At 33.6% G+C, this 25603-nt stretch overlaps 1 protein-coding gene across 1 annotated transcript in view; it reads left to right on the top strand.

The window, feature by feature from the left end:
* The window catches only part of LOC120421204 (uncharacterized), a 361516-nt gene that overhangs the window by 192004 nt on the left and 143909 nt on the right, over positions 1–25603 (top strand). Inside the window, exon 3 of the mRNA XM_052706357.1 lies at positions 613–624. The gene's annotated coding sequence lies outside the window, so the exon portion shown is untranslated. The remainder of the gene's footprint in view (positions 1–612; positions 625–25603) is intronic.

The following is a 25603-nucleotide window of genomic DNA, read 5'->3' as shown; positions in this document are numbered from 1 at the left end:
ATTTGAGATTTGAGAAATGAGATTTGAGAAATGAGAAATGAGAAATGAGAAATGATAAATGTTAAGAAAACTCCTCTTTTAGACAGAAACTGATCGTACCACCCTACTTTTCCGGCCTGCTAATGACGGATGCTGGTACAGACGGCGTTGGCACGTGGTTCCGGCATCGATTACGCTGATGCCAAAGCTTTTGAAGTTCCGCTCAAAGGAAACTCGAGTGGAGCTAATCCTCCCCCGTTTTCTCTCACAAACCAAACTAAATGTTACGCTTTTCGGCGTTTCACGACGTGGCTTTCAAGAAAAGGGAAAATTTAACTTTGTGAAAAGTGTTTAAACTTGGTAAATTTAGAAGGATTAGCGAGGCTGGCAGTTTGCGAAGCAAAGTTGATTGAAAATTCTCTTCGCGGAAGAATTGACGGATCCTAGCCCGAGAAACTAACGTAAATCTGCTAATGAGAATCGAACCGCTGTCAAGGGCTCCGCAAACTTGGGTGGAGCTATTCGCAGATGCGTGAAATTGTAATCCCACTTCTTTGCCTTCGATAAGTGGAACACAAAAAGCTCTCACTTTTCGCGTGGAAACTAATCCAACTTTTTCTTTCTTCCTTTCAGGACCATCAACCGGTAAGGAGATGATGACTTTTCCCTTTGCAGCACAAGAGTAAGTTTGTTTGCAGCAAAGAAAAGTGGGGAATATTAAATGTGGAGAATAATCTTTTCTACGAGTTTTTTTTTCTTTCTTTCGATATGGCATGCAAAAAGGGCGGAATTTTCCTGTCCAGTTCATCAAGTTCTCACCTTGGGTGGAACGAGAGCTTTGCATCTCTAAAGGAGTGCTAACGACTTTTGCATCCTTTCAGGTGGAATTATCTCCACTCATCTGTGTTTTGTGCCGAGGTAACGAAGTTTGTTCTATTAGATGAGAAACATTTGCTTTGTTGAGGTTTTGTGAGTTGAAATTTTAATTTGTTTTTTTTTTTTTCATTTTGAAAAGGAATTCATCTAAATTTAAAGCTTGGATAAACTCCAAAGTCCTTCAGTTTATGCAACACACAGAGACACACTCATTATCCGGGAAAAGTCCCATCCATTCGACGAATGTGTTTCAGAAGCATCCACTTCCGGTTTCCGGAAACAGCAGCATCAGCAACACCCACACATGCTTTACATTTCACTCACACCAATCATTAAAATCAACATTTCAAGCACAATATTGATTCTTGCTTTCGCCTGCAATTTTCCCACCCCCATCGCCGCCCCTTTACTTGCCGGGATTTTCCGTGCAACCGATTGAATGTAAATACTAAGGAGAGGAGGATGCACTTTCCCAGCTTTTCCAGCTCCCTTTCAAAGTGTTGTGTGTTTTGAATCGTTGTGCCATAGCCCGGCTCCATTTCTCCGGGTGGAAGATGAAACTTGTGCTGTTTCGCAAAGGTTTCTTGAAATAATCGTTTCTGTGAACTTTGCAGTTCCCTCTGAAAGGGGGCTTCTTAACCCTTGGCAATCCAATATCTCTAATTAAAAAAAATAAATTTAAAAACCATAAACAAAAAAAATTAAAGCAAATCTCATTTATTTTTATTTTTAATTGTGCATTTAAGGGTTAATGGGAGCCAGGACGGCTGGCTACCAGGGAACTCTGTTGTTCTGTGTCTTGTGAAGCTGCAAATAAGCAAAACCCGGACGACTCCACAAACACTTATTCTCACACACAGACAGACCGACTCGTAATGAAATGAGCAAATTGTGCATCTCAGCGGAATGTTGTACAGCAGCTCTGGAAGTTCCGGATCGTGGGGACACTTGACAGAAGACGGTTCTCGTGACACACACGCTGCAGATTACGACTCGCAAAACTGTTGCTAGTTACTGCTGATGTAGTTACGACGAAGACGACGATGTCGACTGCTTAGAGTAGGAGATGTACTATTTAATTACCTTGTATTGGATTTGCAAAGTTGCGTTGAGCATTTTACAGGCGAAACGATGCTGAATCACATCTGAAAATGTTTGTATCATGTGTGGCGAAATTGTACTTGTGATAATGTAATTATCGAGGAACTCAATCAATGGCATGATAGGAGCAGTTATTTACCTCCTGTACCCACCGACTGTACTCGGTAATCACTTAAATTTTAAAGTTACTGCAGATCTTTGGTCCAGGCACCGTCAAAACAGCATTTTAAAGTTTCATACAACGTTTTCAAATGTTAGGCCAACTAATCACCTTTCATTTGCGTCCAAGACTAATACAATCAGTTAAAATTACACGGAGTTATGATTTTTTGAAAAAAAAACTTTTTTTTCGAAAATAGACGAAAATAGGCAAAAAAAATAAGGACCTAATTAGAGAACCCCCAGTAAAACAACAGACTTCATTAAATAAATTTTTGCCAAGTTCATTGTCATATTGGTCATGTGTAACATAACCACCCGCACCTTTGTTATTCAGATGATTATTTTCATTTCATGACATTTAAATTCTACAAAATGGTTTTTAAAATACTAAGGTGAAGGCACATCAATCAAGGTACTCGTCGTGGTAGCGAACTTGCTCTCAATAATTCATAATTCTACACAGTAAAAAATAATGTAAATTTGGAAGCTGTAATTTTGGAAGGTTGAATATTACCTCTTTTTTATGTAATTTTACCTCAATTTAGACTGAAAAAGTTACGTTTCACCTGAAAAGTGGTAAAATTACACATTTCCAGAGGTAAAATTATACCTTTTTTCTGACATAAAAGATTTTTTTTCTGTTTACTCTGCTTCCGGTTTGATGCCGCGATTAAATGAGTGTTGCACGTTAAAATCTAAAAGTATTAAAATTGCAATTGAAGACATAAAAATTAAAAATATAAGATTCAATTTTTTTAAATAAAATAATTAAATTTAAAACCTAAAATCAAAAAAAATCAAACTCAAAATAAAGAATTTAATAGGAAGTTCAAATTCTTCTATCAAATTCTAATCAAATGTTTTGAATGTTATCCCATTTCTGCTAAAAAAAAGTAATCAAATTCTTTTGATATTACAGTATTATTCTATGAAAAATATATTCCACTCTATTTTATTTAATTGAAAATTTATTTAAATTATGTTAAAATTCTAATCAAATTATATTGAAAGTCGTTTTAGCTTCTGTAAAATTACTTTTCAAAATATATTCAATTTTAAAAATAAAGTAAGATTGAACTTTTAAAATAAAAATATAAAAATCGATTAGCAAAAAAAAACAAATTCATAATTAAAAATTTAACATCTAATTCAATGTAATTTCCATTCAAAATCTTCTCTCCAAATGTTATTTAAATTCAATTCCATTTCTGCTTAAAAAATAAATTCTATTGAAATTGCATCAGAATTTTATTGAAATTCTATTCCAATCTATTTTTATTTATTTAAAATTTTATTTAAATTATTTTTAAAATCAGTTCAAATTATATTCAAATCCTTTTAAGCTAATTTTGAATTTAATTAAAAATATATTCAAATTCAATTTCATTTTTTCATTTTTTCAATCTATTTCAATTCTGTTCAAATTTTGTTCAAATTTTAGTGAAACTCTGTTAAATTGTGTCCAAATTCTTTTAAATTGGATCCAAATTAAAGTGAAATTAAATTTAAGTTCTATTCAAATTTAGTTCTAATTTAATCAAATTCTCACTAAATTTTATTCAAATTGTAAAGAAAATAAGTTCATTTGGATTTTTTTTTTAAATATTTGGACTGATTTCATTGAACATTATCGATTTTTCAAAGCTTTCTGATCTTTAATATTTTCAAGATTGTCCCTATTCCGAACATTTTTTTTATTGAATGCATAAATATGCCATAATTCAACAGTATGTGTTGCTCGAAAAACAATTAAATTTGCCAAACATTTGTTTTTGTTTACTCTTAACATTTCCAGAACATTATTGTAATTTAATCTGTTAGCACAAGTGCTTGCAAGTTTGCAAAAAATAATCCATTTGCTGAACAATTAAAAAGTATTTGTCTAATTAAGTGTCTAATTGAAGCAACAACATCATCATTTATTTTAAGTTATAAGTTAGTCAAAGTTATACCGCTTTAAAAATCATGTTAATTGTAATGATCAAACAGGAACAAAATATTTTGAAAGGACATTAAAGTTATCAAAACATTAAACGCTTAATTTTTTTATTTTATTTTTTCGCTGATCCATAAACACAAATCATTTTCATTACATAAATTTGCTAAAATCTTTCAAACGAAAAATTTTTAGTTAACGAGAAAAAAACCTCAAAAATCATATCATCACTTTAAAATAATTGTTTATAAATATTATGGAAACCTGTTGAGGAAGCAAGCTCAGCCCTTATGATTTTTTTTAATATAAATTTTTGTTTTTGTTTGCTCTACAGGTTTGTAAATTATTTCTCAATCTCAAAAAACAATCCTCCAAGGTAACAAAAATAATTTAAATCAAAATGTTATTCCAAATGAAAAAAAAAATCTTGGTTATTGCAGATCTGTATAGAACATTCAATTACCCTGATCCTTTTTAGGCCTGACTTTTTTTGAAAACATTTTTTAAAGTTAATGATGGGAAAAGGATTCTTAGGAACAGGCGCAAATTATAGGCTTGTTTGGATATTTTTTATTTTTGGGTCATATATGACCCGTTAGGTCTGAAAGGGTTAAGTGAGACGAGATTTTACAGTTAGGCGGAGAGGGGGTAATATGCACCCCTGGGGCAAAATGCACCCCCTGCTTTTCTCGATATTTGGAAGAATTTTCCGGGGAAAATCATAGAAATTGGAAGCTAAACATTGCTAAACCATGCTGGAAAAATTTGAGCATCGCATAAAAAAAACAGATTAAGTTATTTCCAAAACTTTAAAATGTTGTGTTTTCATCTAATTTTCATTGAACTTTCATTATGATTTTTGGACAATATAAAGAGCATTTATTGATATTGTAAGTGTAGAGGTTTATAGTTTTTGCCATAATCTTCATTATTCTGTAGATAGATGAGTCCAAAAACATCAAAAAATGCATTTTTAATTAAATTTCCTGCAAAAAGCGTGGTCGGGGCAAAATGCACCGCTGTAAAGCTCCTTTGTAAAAACAGCGGTGTCATCTAGTGGTGACTAGTGAAAACTGCTTTTACCCGGTGCATTTTGCCCCGTTGTTGTAGTGCATTTTGCCCCAATGTTGCGGTGCATATTGCCCCGCATGGTTGTTTGAAATGAATCAAAAATGTTTTTAGAAATTTGATATTTTCGAACAATTTTGTGTTTTTTAAAGACTTTTTTCACATGGATGTTGAAGAATAATAGTTGTTTTAGAACATCGAACAAAATTCTTCCACAGTAATGCTGTAATGGTTGAAAAATCACAGTTTTCCCTTAGGGGGTGCATATTACCCCCTCTCCCCCTAATAGAAAACAATTAGGGTCCCACTTTTTGTATAAGGTCCTGTAGAAATGTTATGCAAAGTTGACAAGACCTAAACTGTTCTGAATGTTTCAATGGTTTCTTCAAAAAGCGAAAATTAAACTTGCGAAAATAGCAATTTTTATATTTTTTAAAGTTTATGTCTTGATACTTTGATATTTTGAAAACTAATGATTGCTAAACAACTGGGCTGGTTTAAAATGTATTTTCAAACACCTTTTTCATTGAAATGTTGAAACCATGGCTTGCAATTTCAATTTTTGTATTTTTTTGCCCCCCCCCCCTTAAATTTTCAGTCTTATTTGAGGTAATATTAAATATTAAAAGAGATTATTTTTAATGTTACATCTTCCGAATTAACACAATTTTTTAATGTGTTGTAAGGAGAGAATGACGTCACGTTCATTATGCATAAAAAAGCTAATTAAAAGATACTGTTTATGAAGGAGGAAACAAGAGTCAGAAATATTTTTTTTGCGTTACATCATAAGTTATCATAACGCAAAAAATGTATTTTGTTGTGATTCATAACAAAATAATCCTTTAAAATTAAATAAAAATGAAAATATTTTTTCTTTACTTAGGCCGTTGCAAATATTTTTGAAAGTTTATGTCGCCCCCCCCTTAAAAATTGGTCTGAAAAATCAGGGGACAAAAAAAAATTTTTACAAAAACTTCAAAATGTTCATGAAAATAGAAATCTAATCTACTGAAAACAATCAAAAACTAAGTCGTATCAGGGTGTCAAATTTCTAGCGCGAAAATACATGGGACTTTCATCTTCGGCACTTGAGTGCCCATTTACTTCACCTGTTCGCCCTGAATAGGTCAAATCACACACCCCACACCAAACCGTTTGCCTATTGCGCGCCTAAAAGCATTGAAAACCAATCTGCCAGAAATAACACAGTGTTCGGGTGCTACAAAAACAGCCCTTTCGGCCACCAAAATACCTCTCCAAAAACTAGCTTCGACGCATTCCTCTCCGGCATACCGTGCTATGAACTCGCGAGGACATTCCCCAAAAGTGGTCCGGTCTTCCTCCAAAGTCCACAGAGAAAGAGGTGTTCGCGTGAAAAGCCCCACGCCTTTTTGCGATTCTTGCCAGCCTGAGGGGTTGGGGTTTTGCAGTCGAAATCAGAACCCGCTTGGTATTGGGCAGATAGGTCAACCGACCTGGCTCGGCGTGGACCTGCACATGGTCGTCGTCGTCGATCAACGTCAAGCTAACTGATTGTTGGTGCAGAGGACTTGCCGTCCGGTCGACGCGTAGAGCGCGTTTGACGAAGAATCAGAACTACGGTATTTGGACGAGCTGCCCCCCTCCGGGTGGCAAATAGTTTCGAAGGTAATGTGTCGAGTTGGTGAATTGTTGGCATAATTGTCTTTTTTGAAAATTTTTCGATTTTAATTTGTTGTACAAGGAATGAGAGCAGATTGCAAAGTTTAAGTTCAACTGAAAGGGTTGCCAGAAAAAAAAACAAGCTGGAAAAGTATTTCAAATAACTTTCCAACAATGTGCAGAAAGACGTCCACACTTGATAATGTTTTATCAATTTCAGCTAAGATTCGATATCATGCGACAGGGTTGCCAGGTATCAAAATTTTAAGTTAAGTGGTTTTTAAATACAACTATTTTTGGAAGTCACATTCAACATTGAAACCATCTGGAATTCAAAAGTTATGAAAATTTTACTTTAGTGCTCATAAGTATATACAGGGTTGCCAGATTTTCAATATTTTGTCTCCAAAGATCTTAATTTTTTGCATAATTTTGAAAATCATCGAAAACTTAATAAATTCTTACGGAGCATATTCTTATTACTTATTCAACAATTGTCTTTTTGAGTTATTTAAAAAAAAAATTGAAACTATTGTGAAAAGACTGCATACCATCGTCACTTTCCGATTGCAGTTTCGGACCCCGTGGCCACTGACAACGATGACGCCTCCGCCATCATCACCAACCAAACCCGCGTCGCTCGGGAGGGCGTTTCTGTTTGCCAAGGAATAAATCAGCACTATTATTTAAGTTTAGTGCAAATAAATGGAACTGTCAGCGACAGATTGTGCGAGCACTGAGTGCTGCTTTCACGCTTTCAGCAGATAGACGGGGCAAATTGAGCCAATTCAACAAGAAACGCAGAAATTGAACTTTGGCGCGCACTTTTCGGAGATGACAAACAAACCGGGTTCCACCACTTGCACTTCCGGGACATTAAACGATTTTAGAGCATATCTCATGGCCACGCCACGTTGGTGGGGACCGATTTGTTTGTGATTCAACGCTCCTCTCTTCCGCTGAGTTTGATTTGTTTACCGAGCACGGTTGTTTCCGGTTAGTTTTCAGAGGAGGAAAACAAATCTTCTTGAGTGGCTTCCGGCGGAAATGATTCAGCGTGACAGGATAGTTTTGATTAAGTACACTTATTTTTAATTGTTTTTAGTTTGCAACTGACATAAAATGTTCGGTAAATTATTATCACTCGTTCAAAAAATAAACAGTTCTTTTTTATTTACACATAAATAAAACTTAAAATAAAGTTTTACCAGGCCAAAATTGAAAATATGTTTTGCATATTTTTATCAATTTTATGTAATATTACACTCAGAAATATGTATTTCGCACAAGGGTGATGTGCATGTTTTTGCATTGTAAAAATCGGATTTTTTGCTGTGTTATTAAAATTTACGAATGATAGTCAATCTTTGAATTGAGCAATTCTCTACCAAAACCGGAAATGGATTTTATTTGTATTTTTTTATTTGGCTCAAACTTTGTAGGGGCCTTCCCTATGACCAAATAAGATATTTTGTGTCATTGGTTAACCCATACAAGTCTCCATACAATTTTGGCGGCTGTCCATACAAAAATGGTTCGTAAATATTCAAACAGCTGTAACTTTTGAGTGAATTTTCTGATTAATTTGGTGTCTTCGGCAAAGTTGTAAGTATTGTTGAGGACTATTGAGAGAAAAAAATAGGCACACGGAAAAAAATTGCCGATTTTTTTATTTACTTTTTTCAACAAAAACTCAATTTTCCAAAATATATATTTTTTTATTGTCGAAATATTTTGATATAATTAAGGGGACAACAACCCGCAACTTTTGAGCCATAGAGATAAATTTACATCTGGGAATGGGTTCATCTTTTCTGCCAAAACAATTCCAAAATATGTACCCATTCCAAGATGAAATTTTACCTCAGAAAATGTGTAATAAAGTCGACTTTCTGGCTGTCGATCTTATCGACCTAGATATTGCTCCAGCTGTCAATAAATTGGTTAGTCCCTTCAAGTAGCAAGCTTCGATTTTTCATTCTATACTTTGATACCCCTGCTCTCGACGGTCCCTTCAATATCGACAACGAGAGAGTCCACTGTTTTACACATTTTGCTTATTTTTACCTTTTATAATGTGTAATTAAAATTTTGCAGAATATTTGAAGTAATTTTTCATAATTAATGAAGTATTATTTAACCTTCCAATTTTTCAACATTTTCAAATTTAAACTTTTTTTTGCTTTACTTCCATATTTATACTTATTACAGTGCAGCTTGCTAGAAAAAAAAAACATAAAAAGTTTAAACTTACCGGAGACATACACAGTATGAATACACAGTTATAAATAAAATCTGGGGATAGTTACCGTAAACCGGGGTGACTTTGATAGGATTTCAATTTGTTTTTAGAATATTTTCCAACAGGTAAGGTTTTTCTCAAGATTACTATTTTTAAAACATGTACTGGGGTAGACTACACAAAGTCCATGCACTATTTCGGAAAAAAGGTTTTTTCAATAATGTTTAGTAAAATAGTGACGTTAAAAATTCTTAGTTTTAATTCCGGGGTGACTTTGATAGTCATAGTTTTTCTTGTTAAAATCATATTTTAGATGTTCAAACTTTATTTGTACGCTAAATGTACCATAACTAAAGTAGCTGATATAGTTTTTAAGAAAAAAAAACAATGTTTATGTTTAGTTAACTAAGTGTATAAGCTTTTTTTTTTTTTTTTTTTTTTTTTTTTTTTTTTTTTTTTTTTGGTTCACTCGTACCCTTTGTCGTGTTCGGTCCGTTCGTTTTAGCGTCTTCGAATTAAGTGATTTTTTTTGGGTGTTCTTCGCGTGATTATCCATGCATTTTTGGTTTCGTTTGTTCGGCTTACTCCGGACAGTGTTGTGATGGCGGAGTTTATCTGATTTCCGGCCGCGGAAGCTGTGAAATCTTTGGTTTTGGGGCGAATCAATCCGGCATTTTTGCAACTCCGATGACATCGTTTGCTGCGGGCATGTGTCTGTGTTAGTGCGATGCAGTGAATAAAACTGAGTCGGAAAGAGAGAGCTGAGAAATAATCTGACAGCATCACTCGTTGAGTTCATTTCAAGGCTGTCAGTGTATTGGTGTGTGTCAGTGGCATGACAAAGTGCGAGGGGAAAGCGACTACAGCGCTTCACGACGGTTTACATGTGTACGAAAGAGAGGGTAGAAATTATGTGCGGAAGAGAAGAAAAAAATGCACACAAGCATGGTGATGAAGGTTTGTGTGAGGAAGAGAGTGATACCACCCTAAAGATGTGTGTGCCGAGAATCGACCACGAGGTTATGCGAGCTCATGGCTTTCTACCTAAGGTACTCGCGATTGAGTGTGTAGTAGTGCGGTTGTCAAAATCGTTATCTCTGACTCTCTCACTCCACTGACACTGACATTGTTTATGTTTTGATTTTCCTGGCACGGTCCATTGTTCGTTTGTTATTGTTTTGGTTTTAGTGGCACGGAGTCATGCACTCACACTAATGCAAAGGAAGATCGCGAGTACCTATGATATACAGCCTTGATGCGAGCTGTTGCGATGCGTTGACGTAGTTATCCTTCAAATGACGTCATACAGCCGACTTTCCCGTCAGTTCCGAGCTACGTTGCTGGCTTGGGACGTGACGAGTGAAAAGACGGCAGAACCTGCTAGGACGACAATGGATTTGGACGGCGCAGGGAGAACTCGCTTTAGCTCGTTTTGTGCCACAGTTTTGCCCCGTTTCGTGTTAGCATGCGGGGTGGCAACGATGGATTTGGTTTACACATAACGAATTCGGTGAGCCCGTTCTGGATCAGTGTTTGTGTTGGTAAATTTATGTAGCATGGATGCGATTGGGTGAATGTGATAGTATGTGTTTACAAAAGAGCTTTTGACCAAATTTTAACTTAAATTTTTGTGGGATAACAGACAGAGTTATGACAGTTTTGTTGATGTGAAAAGGTTGGCTTCATTTAAAATGAGTGTTAAAAAATTGTGCATAGTGTACCCAATTTTTAAAGGTCGCGAATTTGCTTATCTTTTAGTTTTTTAGTTTTGGTTGAATATTTGGTTATTTAATAATTCAGTTTTTTTCCGTGCTGATCGTTACCAGAATGAATGCCAATATTTTTATAACTTTTCTAAAAATTGTGTAAGTTTAAATGAAAACGTGTTACTATTCAGATGTTGCGTACGAAGTATTTTTCAACAAGTATTGATGGATTGTTTAGTCTTGAGGCAGCTTAATGGTTCCATATTTTCAAGGCTTTTCGTAATTTTCAAACCCGTTGTAGTATTAGCATAAAACTGAAAGTTGCTGATCTCCAAATCGAGGAAGCATCAATGTGTGTGTGAGTGAGTGAGTGAGTGATTGTGTTTTGCCTGTATATTTTTCAGCTTATAATAATTTAATTATTGTATTGATTTGAAGAAAATAATTTAAATATGCTGATTAATCCCATTACACTAAAAATAATTGTTAACTAAGTATGCTTTTTGAACCGGTCGTTTAAATGAAACATCTAAATCCTACATACAAAATAAAACAAATGAGTGAATAATGAAGGTTTACTCGTGATCGCTGTAAGAGTTTAAAATCAAAATATCAATTATGCGTTAAATCATTTACAACCTCGAATTTCGCTTAAACATATAATAATTTAAAGGAAAATATAAACTTCTCTCTACTCTTACAGTTGATAGAATGAGTTTAACAACAGACATGTTAAAACTGTGATTAATCAGCATTGCTTTTATCTGAGAAAATGGTTGGTTTAGTAATACGTAATTTAGTCAATTTAATCATGCACGGCTTCGTCGCGTTGTTTCTGCCGTGGTTTAAAATATAAAAAATATAAATCATGCATCTTTAACACTATACAATCACAAGTATAAGTTTAACAATAAAAAAAACTAACTCTACTTGATTCGCCCGCAATACCTTTCGGGGTATATCCTAGGGTTCTACCTCTCCTACTAAAATTGAGTCCAAAACCTCCCTACAAACATCTATACCACTAAGGTGACGTAGGGGTCCCTGCGCACTTTAGATAGGTGTTTACTAACATTCCTTCATTTCCCTGAGGATAGCTTGGACCCGGCGTGGACCCCCTTATGCCCTGGGCTGTATTACACACTCATCAAAAGATGAAGACATGGTATCTCCCGTGTTGGATTATTGTTCCGGATGAGGGTCTAACACAACCAGACCAAACAGTGGGATAAGCGTTGTGGAGCCTTCCGGTGGTGGGGCGTCCTCCAAATGCTAATGCTAATGCTAAGTGTATAAGCTTTTTATTAAAATACATATAAATTTTAGGTAAAATTGTTAAAAAGTCGGAATTTTGCCTAAAATTTGTTAAAACTAGTTTTGTTTATAAAATTATCGATTTATATTGCATTTATACAAAGCACGAATCACAAGTTATCACATTTTAAATGAAATTTGTTCAACTGAAATTGCCTATAAATTTGGAGATTTATTTAAATTGTGTTTCAAAAACACATATTATTTATTATTTACAATTTTGTTTAACCTTCTCCTAGTGGAAAATTGTCCAAAGAATCCGAAAATGCATTCCGTTTTTCGATTAAAAATCATGTTCATTGAGAAAATCATGACACTTTGAGAAGTTTAAAAAAATGACTTTCATCAACATTTTCTTAACTATAGTTAACTAACTTTTTAAACTTGTCAAAATTTTATGAAAAGTTCTTCTTGAGGTACTTTGAACACTTCTCTACCACGGTCAGTATGTTCCTAAACCATTTCTTACTTATTTTAATTGTACTCTTCATTTTGCGGAAAAATCGCAAACCTTGAGTCACCACGGTTATCAAAGTCACCCCGTTTTACGGTAATTCTCTACCAAAACCGGAAATGGATTTTATTTGTATTTTTTTATTTGGCTCAAACTTTGTAGGGGCCTTCCCTATGACTAAATAAGATATTTTGTGTCATTGGTTCACCCATACAAGTCCATACAATTTTGGCAGCTGTCCTTACAAAAATGGTACTTACATATTCAAACAGCTGTAACTTTTGAGTGAATTTTCTGATCAATTTGGTGTCTTCGGCAAAGTTGTAAGTATTGTTGAGGACTATTGAGAGAAAAAATAGGCACACGGAAAAAAATTGCCGATTTTTTTATTTTCTTTTTTCTACAAAAACTCAATTTTCCAAAATATATATTTTTTGATTATCGAGATTTTTTTATATAATTAAGGGGACAACAACCCGCAACTTTTGAGCCATAGAGCAGTATGGTCAAAAAATCTTCCGCCGAGTTATGATTTTTTAAATAGTGATGTTTGGAAAAAAATCGAAATTACATGCACACAAATTTTACCAAATTTTTTAAAGTAAAATTGAATTTGCAATCGGAAAGTTTTAACGAGCTATAATTTTAGCGAAATATTTGCAGTTTTTCAATTTTTAAAAATAGTGACCATGAGTGACCATTTCTGAAAATGTTTTTTTTTCGAATAGTTCAGAAAATTTGCTATAAAATTGTCGGAGAGACATTGAAGATTGAACCTCTGGTTCCTGAGATAGGTACTGCGGCTTAAAGAAAAAGAAACAGGAAAATTGAAGTTTTCCCAGTCTCACCCAAACAATCCTCCATTTTCTAATGTCGATATCACATCTAATGGTCCGATTTTCAATGTTAAAACATGAAACATTCATGAAATTTTTTGATCTTTTCGAAAACAACACTTTAAAAAAAATTTGAATCAAGACTAACATTTCAAAAGGGTCAAGTTGTAGTTGCTGAGATATCGACATAAGAAAATGGTGAGTTGTTTGGGTGAGACTTGGAAAACTTAAATTTTCCTGGTTCTTTTTCTTTAAGCCGCTGTATGTCAGCAACCAGAGGTCCAATCTTCCCAAGCGAGGGATAAGACACAGTAACCTCTTGGTAAAAAAAGGAAAAATGTGTAAAATTTCACATTTTCTGAGATAAATTTACATCTGGGAATGGGTTAATCTTTTCTGCCAAAATAATTCCAAAATATGTACCCATTCCAAGATGTAATTTTACCTCAGAAAATGTGTAATACAGTCGACTTTCTGGCTGTCGATCTTCTCGACCTAGATATTGCTCCAGCTGTCAATAAATTGGTTAGTCCCTTCAAGTAGCATGCTTTGATTTTTCATTCTATACTTTGATACCCCCTGCTCTCGACGGTCCCTTCAATATCGACAACGAGAGAGTCCACTGTTTTGCACATTTTGCTTATTTTTACCTTTTATAATGTGTAATTAAAATTTTCCACAATATTTCGATTTACAACACCTTCAAATTTTATTTTTTTTACTTTAGTTCCATATTTATACGTATTACAGTGCAGCTTGCTAGAAAAAAAAAACATAAAAAGTTTTAACTTACCGTAGACATACACAGTATGAATACACGGTTATATAAAAAAAATCTGGGAAAAGTTAAATCATTTATTTCAGAATATTTATTATCAATTATCAATGTTTTCACAAATACAGTTAACTACAAAGCAAAAAAAAGTAGTAATCCAGCTGCGTGTAAAAGGTCTGGATGTAAAATAATTTTTTCTATGTAATATTACACCCTGAAATATGTAGACCATCAGTATGGGAAACCAACTTGACCGAAATGTCAAGCTCATATATGCGTTTATCCTTTCCATTCTTCATCGGTCTGATAGCCGAGCGGGCTAAAACGCCAGTCCTTCCTGTTGGTGCTGGGTTTGAATCACGTCGGTTGCAACTTTTTTTGTGTTTCCAAAAATTGTACATGCTACGTGTAATATTAAGTGTCTTTTTTGACGAAGGTTATGTGCATGCTTTTGCATGCGATTTTACCATCCGGTTTTTTGCTGCGTAACTTTTGATACTTTTTCAAAAATGGTTGAAATCGACTTCCTAGGTTCTTTGAACACCGAGCTCAGTAATCATTCCGTTTGTATTTTTTTTTATTTTCCAAATATAATCTTCAACCCATCAATGCCACCCCGGCTATCAAAGCCACTCTAGTATACGGTGTTTACAACTCGTTTTTTTAGTTGAACACAGTTGTAAAAATCATGATAATATTGCACAGTGAAAAAAAATAATTTACGGTGGAAAGTTTTCTCGGTTTCGATGAAATTTTACGTGGAATACTTCGAAAAGATGTAAATTTACACATTTTTTTGGTATGAAGAAGACATGTGTAAAGTTACATATTTTTAACGTATTCCTCAAATATTGTTGTAACATTACATCGTACATTTTACCAAAAATTGTTTAACCCTCTACAACTTAACCACGCCTTTAAACGGGCTTCGATCTAAAAAATCGCCATAAAACAATCTTTCCAACCGATTTTTGATCTTTAAAAAGCATTGGAAAGAAGAACTTTTAAAATTTAAGAAAATTTCAGGGTTGGAAGTTAACTTGTTTTATGTGACTTTGCCAATGTTTAAAAAATATCATTTTTTTAGGGGTCAACTTTGGCCGTGTTTTTTACTAACATTTACTTTATTTTCAGTAAAAAGAAGTATGCAGTAATTTTTGTAGTGTCCCAGACTATGCCTCTACGCATTTTTTTTTGCAATTTAAATGATGATGGTGCCATTCTATAGCAGAAAATGTGAGAAACATGCAAAAAATTGAAAAAGTGACTGTAAAAACGTGAAAAAAAATAGAAAGGTAAAATGTAATTATATTAGGTGGTAGAATAGGCCAAATACTACCAAAAACAAACATAAACTAAACAAGATAAATGAACATTAAAATACTAAAAATAAAACAAGAAAAACATGAAACAAGAGAAGTAAAGTTTTTCGTAGAACAAAAGTTGCTCAAAATGATTTTCTGAATACGGGAAAAATAAATATCTTCGAAAAAAAAAATTTTGGCAGTAGAGGGTTAGTGAGTGCATCTGGGTATGGGAACAGATTTGGAAACAACAAAATATGTAGAATTGCTTCGAAAAATGTGGAAATCTGTATCTTTTTATGTGTAATTGCAATTTTCCCAGATGTTGCTTATTTCATTAAGGTGACTTTAACCATATTTAATTTAATTATTCGTCACCTATTTTCAACAAGAATCTAAGTAAAATTGACAACGTTGCAAAATAGGTTATATTTTATCAACAAAAAGTCAACCGCCCAAAATTAAGCTTAAAACGATGATCTAGAGGTTTGTTCAAATATTACGTCCAGTGGTTTTCGGGATTTTCAGAGCCCCCTCCCTTTTCCTTTTACTTAAACACGGCCTGTCACAAAACTCCAGTTCTGAAACTTAGTTCTGATATTCATTTCCATATCTATCAGCACATATTGTGTACAGTGCTTAAGGTTTGTACAACATTATTTTGTATATCCCCTTTTTGACAATTATTTGTTGTGTGTACTGTTATCAACAACCAATTTTAATGCTTTACAAAAATACTATTGGTGGAAAAATCAAGAAAAAGAATGAGCAATTCAATCTTCGTGGTTTTTTTTGGAACACAATGAATTCATAAAATGTTGCTTCATTTGACCTTTTTAATCTTCCCACAAAGTGACCCACGAACCAAGCTCCGTTTTCCCATTTAATATTCCCCTCTCCCCTCCTGCACCCCCACTCTCCAGACACCACAAAACTGTCACGCAAAGCCATAACCAGTTACCAACCACCCATCAGAGTCCATAACTAATCATCCCGTCCAAAGTGCTCTCTGCCCGCTGCTACTGCACTATACTAGCACTATAGAGTGCCATCCAACCAGTTATTGTCCATTGTCCACACTCAAGTTATCTCCGGTTCCGGCTATTCCAGCTCGCCGCTGCACCAAATGTGATTAAATGTCACCCCGACAGAAAAAGCGCAAGCTCTCTCGGCTGACAGGAGAAAAAAACTGACACCATGTCGTCATGTCATCGGCTAAACTATGACTACAAAAGTGCTAAAAATATAGGTATTATAGCAGGAAGAGTGGAGAAAAGAGAGTGATTCCCCATCCCCTTCCCAGCTTGACGGGGACGCTTTAGTAAGCGCGATTAGCAACAAGGTCTCTAAACTAAGGTTGGCAACATGTTGATTTTATTGGTTTTGGCGAAACTGTCAGTGTCAGTAATCTGTCAGATTGACCAGTCTTGTCAAGGTACAGTGACTTTGCTGAAGGTTAGACACTTTCAATGGATTTGATTTTTTTTTCTAACCTTACAAATTTTGTAACCTTGCAAGTCATCTGTCATTGAGGTAAACACACTGAAAAAAATACTTTTAAATTTAAATATAATTATTTGGATTATTTTGAAGTCAAATTGAGCTATAAAAAGTTTCGCACAAAAATTCTCAAAACATCAAATTTTGACAGTTCTTTTCCAACACACCACATGTCACACCATGTTCAAACACGTGATAACCAGCAATGATAACAACCCGAACCCATCATCCGTCACTCGCCAGAAGTTTGGTCAACCCGGCCAAAAGTCCGGTTTGCACACATCACTGCAACTAACGGGTTAATGCAGTTGACAGCGCGAAGGTGGGAGGTAGGGATGAATCCCCCCCCCCCTCACTCAAAAGTTCCCGGGAAAACATCACCGCCCCTTTTGTTGAACCAATTTCGAACCCCACTTTGTAAGCTGTCATGTTCATGTGGCAATTTTGGGGGATGATTTATGAGGTGAGCTGGAAGGCGATAAAATATTTGACGCGCGACCGTGGGAGGCGAGTGCCATGACGACACTCGACAAGGGGGAGGGGAAAGGATAAACATTGCAATGGGGGAGGTTGGGGTGAAACGGGACAGCATAACAGCGTGTAGCTGCTGCATAAACAAGTGTTCTGAGGGAAGGGAGAGGGAAAGCGGTGGGAAAATGTGAGGAAAAAGCTTGAAAAGGGTAAAATTTGAAGTTTTAAAGTTTTCAAAATAGATTCACTAATAAAATTGAATACTTATTTCTATAAGAAAAATAATTTAATATATAGTACTGGTTTATAAACATAGTAGAAAACGATCAATTAAAATGTTGATAATCATTTTTTTAGAAAAAAAAAATTTAAAATAAAAATTTAGAAAAAATGGGCGTTAGAAGTTTAACTATACTAACACGTTTTCCATGGAAGTCGTGCAGTTTTAAATAAAAGTAAAAATCTCGAATTTTATGGAATCATCACAGCTATTTATGGAACTTTTAATTGTCAGATGTCTAATTTCAATTTCAAGTAAAAATTATATGACAATTCAAAAAATATTCTGGTAATCTGGGAACACTGCAAAACTATATATTTTTATTTAACTGAGAACCGCAATACAAACTGGGCAATAAGCATACTTCAAATTTAAACATCGAAATGGTTGGTCGTCAGAAAAAGTTTCAAAAGACTACTGTTTTTTATACTTCTAAATCTTCTTAAAATTGTTCTTGCAATTTTAAATTTAGTCTTATTTATACATAAAATAAAATAAAATTTCAAAATGTGTAGATTATGAAAAAAATTAAGGAATTTTTCAAATTGATTATTCTGGATTTTTTAATGACTTTAAAAAAATCATTCAAATGTGAATGACTTGAACTTGAATCGCATTTATGAAAAGTAGACGTATTTTTTTGGGCAAAATTGGCAACACTGCCTCATGATAAGTGAAAATTGTTTTTTTTTTTATTCTAAACTTATTTTTATTAGGTCCTCTTAGGTGCTACAACCAGGTTAGGACCGAGGATCGATCAACTTCTTATATAATAATACACTTCAAAAACAACTCCTTAGACTCCATACTTGGAAATCTAAGTGAAAAGTAAAAGCTATTGAAAATAATTCAATAAAAGGATGTAAATGTAAAAATCACCAAAAATCAAAAACAGTTCATTAAACTGCAACAAAGTTCACGAGAGAGAAAAGGTTAAAAAAATAATAATCGAATACTTAAAATATTCAAATATTCAAATATTCAAATTTTCAAATATTCAAATATTCAAATATTCAAATATTCAAATATTCAAATATTCAAATATTCAAATATTCAAATATTCAAATATTCAAATATTCAAATATTCAAATATTCAAATATTCAAATATTCAAATATTCAAATATTCAAATATTCAAATATTCAAATATTCAAATATTCAAATATTCAAATATTCAAATATTCAAATATTCAAATATTCAAATATTCAAATATTCAAATATTCAAATATTCAAATATTAAAATATTCAAATATTCAAATATTCAAATATTCAAATATTCAAATATTCAAATATTCAAATATTCAAATATTCAAATATTCAAATGTTCAAATATTCAAATATTCAAATATTCAAATATTCAAATATTCAAATATTCAAATATTCAAATATTCTAATGTTCAAATATTCAAATATTCAAATATTCAAATATTCAAATATTGAATATATGAATATTTGAATATTTGAATATTTGAATATTTGAATATTTGAATATTTGAAATATATTTCAAATATCAAATATTCAAATATTCTAATATTCAAATATTAAAATAGGTAATAATACCCGTTTTGCCAAATCATTTGTAAAAAAAATTACATATTGTAATACTTGAGTATTGAAAAATTTTCATATGAAATGCTAAAATTTTCATATATTTAAATGCTGAAATATTTAAAGTTTTAAATTGAGGAATATTTAAAGAATTCAATGATTTTTTAATTTTAAAGAGGTTCAAATAGACTGAAAGAAACTCAAATAAATTCAAAAAATCAAGGAGACTCAAACATATTGAAAAAGGTACAAAGAGTTTCCAAAAAAATGTAAATGTTTCAAATAGATACAAAAAGTTCCAAAGATTAAGACAGATTAAGAAATTCAAAGAAATTTATAGGAATTCAAAGAGATTCAAAAAGATTGACAGATATTGAAACAGATTGAAAAAGATTGAAAAAGATTTAAAGAGATTCTGAGAGATTAAAAAGATTCAAAGAGATTGAAAGAATCATCAACTCAAACGTCGTTCCTTAACCTAATAAAAAGTGTTATACTAACAGGCTATCGTTTCCAATTAATTACAAATTACAATTACAAAGAAATTGAAAAAAAGAGTCATAGATATTCAAAAAATTCAAAGAAATTCAAAGGGATTCAACGAGATTCAAAGATATTCAAAGATATTCAATGATATTCAAAGATATTCAAAGATATTCAAAGATATTCAAAGATATTCAAAGATATTCAAAGATATTCAAAGATATTCAAAGATATTTAAAGATATTCAAAGATATTCAAAGATATTCAAAGATATTCAAAGATATTCAATGATATTCAAAGCGATTGAAAGAATCATCATCTCAAACGTCTTTCCTTAACTTGATACAAAGCGTTTCCAGTAAATTACAAATTACAACTACAAAGAAATTGAAAAAAGATTCAAAAAGATTCAGAGAAATTCAAAAAACTCAAAGAGATTCAAAGAGATTCAAAGAGATTCAAAAAAAAATCAAATATATTCAAAAATATTCAACGAGATTCAAAATGATTCAAAGAGATTCAGAGAGATCCAAAAAGATTCAAAGATATTCAAATAAATTTTAAAATGATCTTAAAAAAGATTCAAAGAGATTGAATGAAATTGAAAAAGATTTCAAAAGATTCAGATGGATTCAAAAAGATTTAAAGAGATGCAAAGAGATCCTAAAAGAACCAAAGAGATCCAAAAATATTCAAAAAGTTTCAAAGATATTCAAAAATATTTAAGATTATTAATATAAAATTAAATTCAAAGAAATTGAATGAAACTGAAAAAGACTCAAAAAGATTCAGATGGATTCAAAAAGATTCAAAGGGATCCAAAGAGATCCAAAAAGATTCAAAAAGATTTAAAGAAATTCAAAGGGATAAAAAGAGATTCAAAGACATTGATAGAGATTCAGAAAGATTCAAAAAGATTCAAAGATATTTAAGGAGATTCAAAATGATTCGATGAGATTCTTAGGAATTCAATGGGATTTAAATTCAAAATTTTTATTTAATCAAATTCAAAATGATTGTACGAAAATTAATCAAAAATATTAAAATTTAATAAATGAGACGTTTAAAATCTTATTTTTATTATATTTCTTCAATTTAGACCCAACTTTACCCTACCGTTTCAATGCAATCTCGATGCACTTTCTGCGTGCACATTAAGCTGGGCACCACTTTTGACAGTTCACAAAACCCTCCTTTCCTCGTCATACTTGCCCTTTTTAAATCAACCTCCCCATAAAATTTACTTCCAAAAAGTGTGTGTGAGTGTGTGTGAATGATGGAACCATAAAAGCTTTGCAGTCCATTTGTAGGACCCCTCGGCAGGTTCAAATTTATGGTGCACTGCGTTGCACCTTTCGACAGCTTGATGGACAACGAATCAATAATTTTGACTTGCTGGCCAACCTGCACCGGCTGAGGTGCAGACCCTTAAACGGAAGTGCTGCCAAAATCAAATTTAATGAAGATTGCAACCAAATTTGGGCGACATTCCGGTCCCTTCTCCCAGTTTTTTTTTTTCGTAATTTTTTTATTTCGTTTTTACTCCCACGTGATGAAATTAACCAAGAATAAAAAAAAGAAGAGTGGGTAAAAGTCAGGGAAAGTGGCAGCTATGGATTGACGAAGGTAGTTACAGGGAGAAAAGAAGTTTTTTTCGGCTATGTTCTGAGAAAGCAGTTTTGCCTTCTGAGAATGCTTTGAAAGTCGATTTGAGGTGGTGTTGGGAGCAAAAACATGAAAAGAGATTTTTCTTTTCAGAAAAATAACTGTTTTGGTAACACTTTTGGAATGGGGTTTCCTTTCCCCATGATTCAGAAAGATATTTAGGAAGAATTAATTGAACCGATTCCTGGAAGTATTAACATTGAGCAAGAAATAAAATGTTTAAAGAAGTGAAGAAGTGAAGAAGTGAAGAAGTGAAGAAGTGAAGAAGTGAAGAAGTGAAGAAGTGAAGAAGTGAAGAAGTGAAGAAGTGAAGAAGTGAAGAAGTGAAGAAGTGAAGAAGTGAAGAAGTGAAGAAGTGAAGAAGTGAAGAAGTGAAGAAGTGAAGAAGTGAAAAGTGAAGAAATAGACAAGTTCATAAGCAAAAAGCTGGAAAAATCAGACAAAACCAATAAAAATAAAACAAGTCTGCTGATCCCTTCAAATTTGTATCAAGCTCAGCAAAAAAAAAAGAAACTGACAGCAAACGACCAAAACGACATAGTCGCCATTATTCGACTCGATTAATTTCGATTGAGCTTTCATTCAACCACACACACACACAATACACCAGCAAGTGCAAAATAATTGCCCAATATGAGGGTGCTCGGAACTGTTACTGTCTGTCCAGTGTGTTGTGTGTGTATGTGTGCGTGCTCAAAATAGTTCGTTATAGAATGACACGAGAAAAATTGCGCTCTCCTATCGCGATATGATAGTCTAGTAGGGTAAATGCAGCAATTTCTGACAGTTCTGAAAAGTTTAATCAAAATTACTGACATAAACACTACATTGATCATATTTAAACCAACTCTAAAAAAAATCCCCAAAAAAACAACAAATAAAAAATGCGCCCAAAATTGGTTCACTTACCCTCTAGCAGAAACCGGACGACCCTTACGCTCTGTCTCTCTATCGCCTGATGGCAGTTCATGTTTGATGGCTGGTACCCGTTGTGAGGAAATTAAAACGATGCATTTGTAGAAATTGGAATCGATTGTGGGTTTCGTGCGAAGCACGATTGCGTTTTGTGTGACATGAAAAAGGAGAGGAGCGTCAATAAAAGGTGCTACGAAAATGACAAAATGAGAATGATGAGAAAGAATAGAAAGAAAAGAAAAATTAAAAAAATTACAAAAATGAGATGAGAAAGATGAGAAAGATGAGAAAAATGAGAAAGATAAGAAAGATGAGAAAGATGAGAAAGATGAGAAAAATGAGAAAGATGAGAACGATGATAAAAATGATAAACATGAGAAAGATCACAAAGATGAGAAAGATGAGAAAGATGAGAAAGAAGAGAAAGATGAGAAAGATGAGAAAGATGAGAAAGATGAGAAAGATGAGAAAGATGAGAAAGATGAGAAAAATGAGAAAGATGAGAACGATGATAAAAATGATAAACATGAGAAAGATCACAAAGATGAAAAAGATGAGAAGATAAGAAAGATGAGAAAGATGAGAAATATTAAAAAGATGAAAAAAAATATTAAATTAGAAAAATATTTAAAAAAATTAAATTAAGACAAAATAGAAAAATAAAAACGAAACGAAAACGAAACTATTGGCACTACGCCCCCCGGGGCATGGCCTTCCTCTAACGTGGGATTTCTGCTCCAGCGCCTCTGACGAGACAGGAGAAACCGGGACCGACGTTTTACTTCACCATCCGATAGAAGCTCAGTGGATAAGGCGGGAATCGAACCCGCGTCTCATAGCATCATCGGGATCGGCAGCCGAAGCCGCTACCCCTGCGCCACGAGACCCACCCAGAGAAAAATAAGTAAAATTTAAAAAATTGGAAAAATTAGAACAATTTCGGAAAAAAATAAAAATTAAAGAAAATTTAAAGTTTAAAAAAGAGGAATATTTTAAAATACTAGAAAATTTAGAAAAAAGAAAATTAGAAAAATTAGAAGAAAATAGAAAAATTAGCAAAATTAGAAAAATAGAAAAATTAACAAAATATGAAAAAAAATGAAAAATTAAAAAATTAAAAAAAAATAAGAAATGAAAACAAAGTTCAAAAAAAGGAAAAATTAAAAAAAAATGATGATGAGATGAGAGATGAGAGATGAAAGATGAGAGATGAGAGATGAGAGATGAGAGATGAGAGATGAGAGATGAGAGATGAGAGATGAGAGATGAGAGATGAGAGATGAGAGATGAGAGATGAGAGATGAGAGATGAGAGATGAGAGATGAGAGATGAGAGATGAGAGATGAGAGATGAGAGATGAGAGATGAGAGATGAGAGATGAGAGATGAGAGATGAGAGATGAGAGATGAGAGATGAGAGATGAGAGATGAGAGATGAGAGATGAGAGATGAGAGATGAGAGATGAGAGATGAGAGATGAGAAATGAGAAATGAGAAATGAGAAATGAGAAATGAGAAATGAGAAATGAGAAATGAGAAATGAGAAATGAGAAATGAGAAATGAGAAATGAGAAATGAGAAATGAGAAATGAGAAATGAGAAATGAGAAATGAGAAATGAGGAATGAGAGTTGAGAGATGAGAATAATATTGAATGACTGAGATAATTTTTTTAGAAAAATGATTTCAAGTCACAACTCACGGACGACCCCCACCGATTCTTCAGACCACAATCCGTCATTTTGCACGTCCTGCCACAAGAAACATGAATGCGAGCTGAGCTGGCCACAAAAGCTGGAACCATGACTGTCATATGACTGTTGACATTCGATAGCAAGGCTCGAGCGTGCGCGCCGCCAATGACAAATCGTTGACGCCCGGTGGTCGCGGTTGGCGGCCTCATCTGCTCCGTGACGCATTACCTGTTCCGGAACCACCGAAAAGAGCCGACCGGCCGGTGTTTTGCGACTGTTCGAAGGTTGTGGTTTTTGCGGGAAGAGGTTGCACTAGTTGAGTATTGGCGTTCACCTGACGATATTGGGACGAATTTGAACCTGATGTGCACGTGGTCAAATATGGGGGGTCGTATTCCGTGGATTGAGTTGGCAACACTGAAAAATTATAAATTATTAAAGGCAAATTTTCTATAAATATTTTAAATGTTAGGTAAGATTTATGTTCCAAATAAGAAGAAATTAAAACAAATAATAATGACTTCAAAATATGCCAACTCTATTTTTCCAGTGTTGCCAGCTCACCATGTATAAAGTGGCACTCCGAACCAGACCAGATGAGGATGATGATGATGCACAGTGGTTCAAAAGCCTGTTTTGACGAACTTAATTGATTAGAGCAAAAAGTAAGCATTTTCGTGCTTCGACATGTTCTACAACTTTGTTCAGCGTTGTCATGGCCTACTTTTGATGAAATTTGTTTTTCAAAATACTCATCACAGTAGGCTATGGAATTTCTAACTTTTGACAGTTAAGAGATAGAGCTTTGGTGTCTTGGGCAAAGTTGTAGGGCTGAAAATTTCCACAAACTTTGTCGAAGACGCCAAAGCTCTATCTTTGCGTTGAATACCAGTTTTGGAACCTTTTTCATAAATCCCTGCCAAAAAACAGTTTTTTGACTAAAACTATGTTGAACTTTGATTTTAGACGATTACAATGTTCAGAAGAGTTGTCAGTAATATCAAAACAAACAACTTTGTCGAAGACGCCAAATTGATAGGAGCTATATGTGATGAGTTATAACAAGATTTCGTGATACTTGGGCTAGTTTTCGAGCTCGGTATACAAAGCCTCGAGCAAATTTGGGCAAAAACCCATACAATAGGCTTCAAGTATGACTATTCCACTACAAAATGTCGGGTGAATCATTCGTCCGAAGGTTTACGGTCATAGATTTCCGAGCATTTGAATTTATTTTATTTTTGATGACTATTTAAATGCATTTAGGACACTTTTAAGGCACATAAGCCATTTTTGCGATTTATTCGGACACACGAGGCGTGTAGGCCAGACTCTTGTGAAAATTTTGATGTATTAGAAGTAGGCCAGACTCTTGTGAAAATTTTGATGTATTAGAAGTCTGTTTTTGAGGCTATCCAGTGTTTTTTTGGGAATATCTTCGAGAAAAAATTCCTTCCAAAAGAGCTAATCGGCGAATCGAGACATCTAGTCAACGTCATAACGTTAGTGCTGCAAAGACAGTAATTTATTTGAAACATTCATATTATTAATTAGCCAATAGGTTCCAAAGATAGACTTCCAATACATCAAAATTTTCACAAGAGTCTGGCCTACACGCCTCGTGTGTCAGGAATAAATCGCAAAAATGGCT

This window comes from Culex pipiens, chromosome 1 (genome assembly GCF_016801865.2).
Source record: "Culex pipiens pallens isolate TS chromosome 1, TS_CPP_V2, whole genome shotgun sequence".
Classification (NCBI taxonomy): Eukaryota; Metazoa; Arthropoda; class Insecta; order Diptera; family Culicidae; genus Culex; species Culex pipiens.
The sequence above is the reverse complement of the archived record's forward strand: the minus strand, read 5'-3'. Positions and strand labels throughout refer to the sequence as shown.